This window comes from Marmota monax, unplaced genomic scaffold (assembly GCF_021218885.2).
Source record: "Marmota monax isolate L192 unplaced genomic scaffold, Marmota_monax_Labrador192_F-V1.1 WCK01_AAM20220418_F8-fsc00413, whole genome shotgun sequence".
In the NCBI taxonomy this organism is placed as follows: domain Eukaryota; kingdom Metazoa; phylum Chordata; class Mammalia; order Rodentia; family Sciuridae; genus Marmota; species Marmota monax.
In genome coordinates this window covers 80,846-85,266 of record NW_026694640.1, presented here as the reverse complement: position 1 = coordinate 85,266, position 4,421 = coordinate 80,846, and positions in this window count along the sequence as shown.

The window sequence follows — 4,421 nt, the reverse complement described above, 5'->3', positions numbered from 1 at the left end:
CCGTACCCATCCAATAAAACTGAAGTACAACAGAGATGTACCATCCCTCTCCTTTCTGAGAGGACCCAGTCTCCCCTGAGGCCCTTTTTCCCCTTTCCCAAGCCTTCAAATAAACTCATGCCTGTTACTCTGAGCAACATGTCTGAAATCTTTTTGGCATGATTGCAAGAATTTGGGTTTGAAGGGGGTCCTCCACGCTGCCTCAGTTTCTCATTAGGCCTCGGCCCTGTAACAAAACCCCAACCCCCACCCCTTCTTCCTGAGACTGTGACCAATCGCTTTCATATAAGACAGTTTGACCTTTGCCACACCAATCACAATTCCCAACCAACAAAAGATGTAATTAGCAAACCCTTGCAATTTAATCTAGAAAAGCTGTCACACTAGGGAGTGTGGTCTTTATCCTGCCTAGAATAAGGCCCTGTAGGTTCCTGAAGCAGAGGAGGGAGCAAAGCCTTGCAGGGGGCAATAAATGTCAAGAGCAAGGTCAGAGAAAAGAGGACAAAGAAAAATCCAGACAAGCTAAAGAAGCTGAAGATGTTCAAAATTCCAACGGGGGAGAAGAAGCAGAGGAAGTAGAAATGAGGGAGAAGACATATCCCAAATCACATCCTGATTTCTCCTGTCTTAGTAAATTAATATGATCAGAGATGTCATTCATTCAACATTTATGGAGCATCTACTATGTGCCAAACACTGTTCTTGGTGCTAGAAATACAGATAAAAAGCCCTACCCTTAAAGACCTGACAAGGAGAGCTAAATGAAGAGTCATAAACATAATAAACACGTTACCTAGTAGGAAGAAGGTTAAGCCTTCTGGGGTGAAAAAGAGCTTGATAAGAAGGGTGGTGCAGCTTTAAGCTCAGCAAGATCTCACTGAGAGACTCAGCAGATAGGTGGAGATAAGGGAAGGACCCACTGAACACTGGGAGAGCATGATATTCATTCTCCTTTCATTCCTTATGAATGGATGTGCTGGGGCCACAACTTTGTTCCTTAATAAATGGCTCATTAAGCAAAAGGGAATGAGGCATGGTTCCCAATCCCAACCATTAAAAAAAAAAGAGCAGGGACAGAACTTTCCTTATTCGATCCAGTTCATCTGGTATTACATGAGAACTCGACAAATGAGTTGCATCAATTGATTCATTCATGATCAGTAATTCACTGGGAGAAAGACACCCCCTCCATAAGTCTCCCTTTAAATGTCAAACTTTTTTGACATACCATTTTTCATAGAAACAATATCAGCGGGTTTTTAAAGGCATAAACATAACTTATGATTAGAACACGATTTCATTTTTTATTTTCCCTTCCAGTCTTTGTGTGCATGACATATGTACAATTTCATGTGTTGTAACCACAAACATAGGATTTTGAGTGTTTTTTTTTTTCCCAATTACCATCATGTTGTAAGAATTAGTCTTTCGCATTTCCTAGCCCTTGTAATGGATAATGAATGCCAGGGGTCATTCACTGCCTGCCAGCTAAAGCAATGTTATTTTCAACATTTTTGAATTCTACAATGGCCAGGGTCTAGTGGGCTCCATAGCTCAGTTGTCAGAACACTGGCCTTGTAAACCAGGGCTCACAAGTTCAATCCTCCCAGGGGTCTTGTACTCAACGTGCTTTTTCAAATATCAGACCTGAAAACACACACACACACACACACACACACACACATACACACACACACACTCTCTCACATACACGAGTAAAAAATGCCAAAACGGACAAAGTGATTCCTGGCAATTTACTTTGACAATATTATTCCTACTGAAATTGATGTTATGTATCCCTAACGTGATTACAGGTTAGAAAAGACTTGAATGCAACCAAAAGCAGGAAAAAGGGAAACCACAAAAAGGAAAAGAAAAAAAAAAAAAAGCTTACACTGCAGCCTGAACTGCAGTCCACAACACCAGAAATGAGGTGTGAGGTTTCGCGGGCTTGTTTTCAACCCCTATCTCCAGGAACCATCCACCGAATTAACCGAGGTGTCGGACTTAGCCAGACAAGCGGTGAACTTGGCCGCGCGGGAACGGAGCGGACCAGGCGCTGCAGTAACGCCTCGCAGTCGGCGGGCGGCGCTGTGGCACCGCTCCCCATCGCCTGTCCCCACTGCCGCGGGTGCGTCCCCCCCACACCCTTCCCGGGCCCGAGCGGTGGCCAGCTCCGCCTGGATGCCGGCCGGCGCTGTGGCTGACACGTGGCAACCGGGCCTGCAAGTCCAGCCTGGGTCCAAGGTCCTGCCCTTTGGAAGGGCGGGGAGCGACTCCCAAAAATAGAGCCTTGGCTACTTAGAAGTCAGACGTGTGCTCAGCCTTTCTCTTTTCTTCGTTTTTCTCCCGAATTCCAGAAAGCCGCGTGACTCCAGAGTCACCAGAGGAGGATGCCAAGAATCTTTTATGAACACACGAATTTTCCCGACTCGAGATTCCGTTTCCCAGATCTTCGGACCAAAACTCGATAAAGGGCTGTGTGTAAGGTCGCCAGGAGTCACTTGTGCTCCTGGAGTATTTGAAATGTGGCAAACTTGAATTGAGATGGGTGAGGAGTGAAGTACACATCGGATTTAGAAAACTCATAACAAAAACTGTTGTGTTTTTTTTTTAAGTATAAACTATGTCATTGGTAAATTTTAATTGATTACAGAAATAATAATAATTTTCAACATGCTTGGTGAAATGGATATTTAAATTTACCTAGTTTTTAAAGGTGGCCATTAGAAATTTTCGAGTTACATCTGTGGCTCCCTTTAAGATCTCAGGTTATCTTTCTGTTGAATGGTGCAGGTTTAGTGTGTCAGAGTCCTATGACCTTATCTTCAAGTTAATTCTTAACCTGTGCTCACACTAGACAAACAATTGTAGGTGAACTCTTTTCACCTGTGGTCTCCAGGAGTTCTGCACATGGCAAGAAGTAAGCATCAAATTCTCTGAGATGAAATCAAATATCTCCCCAACATAATCTTAAAACTCTTCAAAGAGCAAAGAAACTTGCTCTTTAAATTGAGTTAACTAAGAGTTCTACAACTGTAAGACTTTGTATCTTGGCTGGCAAGTTTTGAGCTCTGAAGAAACACACTCAACACATTCATATTTTGTTGGTTATTTTGCTCTTCTGTGGTTGGGCAATCTACTGCTAGGAATGCTGTGGAGGTGATGTGTTCTGAGTGCCTAAGGGAAATAGGACATAGTGGTGCCAAAAAATTATCCATAATTATGGAAAATGTGTCAGAACTTCACTAACACCAAATGCTTTTTTGAAAAGTCATTTCAGATTCTCAAATACCTTAATACCAGATCTTCCATCAAAGAAACAGAATTATTAAAAAGGAGATCTTTGAAGCATTCTAATTCTACCTGCCTGCAACCAAGATGTCTCCTCTTGTTCCTCCCCATACTGGTCTCTGAAAAGAGCAAGCACCTGCATATATGTGTGTTTTGACTTTCTGAACTTTTCAACACCCTAGACTAGGCTACACGAAAGCTGAAAGCTAAATACATTTTGACTTTGCTACCCCCATAGAGATTTTCTTTTTTTTTTTTTTTCCTGGTACTGGGAATTGAACCCAGAGGTACTTTAACACTTAGTCACATCACCAGCCCCTTATTTTGAGACAGGATCTCTCAAAGTTGTTTAAGGCCTTGCTACATCGTAAGTGCATAAGGCCTCAAACTTATGATCCTCCTGCCTCAATACAGGCTTGTGCCACCAAGCCTGGCCCTCTCTTAAGTTCTTAATTTCTCCAGTACTTCATTCAAAAGCCACAACCCCTTCATTGACTGGCCTCGGGCTGAAGATGTGGCTCAAGCGGTAGCGCAATTGCCTGGCATGCGTGCGGCCCAGGTTCGATCCTCAGCACCACATGCAAAACACAACCCCTTCATTGAAGGCCCTCCAGGGAGGCAGATACACAGCAGTTGGTTCAAGTCCAACTGTAATCAATTTGTTTTCTGTTCCCTCCTCACCATGGTCAGGTTAGGTCAGGTAAGCCGCACCTTCCTCCTCTTCAACAGAGGTCCATGGCAACACATAAGAAGCAAGGTGTGGGGATTTCAAGATGAAATATATAAATCTGGCACATAAGAAGTATTCAGGTAGAATGGTAGAATGTAGTATGTTTATTGTGCCCTTCACTAAGGTCAAACAGGAGGGGCTGGATGTTTAGAAGTCAGTCTACTTTTAACCAGTTCGGCCTTGGGGAAAGGAGAACACCAGTTAGAGGGGCTTTCCTGAGAAGCCTGTCACTAAGAGGCCTTCTCCTGATCCCTGGATGTGAGAGGAGAACACAGTATGATTCTTGGCCAAGCCTGGTGAGGCATGCTAGATTTCCTGATGCCAAACAAATATCCAGGAGATCAAAGGACATATGTTAGTTTAAGTAAATATTGATTTATTATCTCAGGTTGAAGGC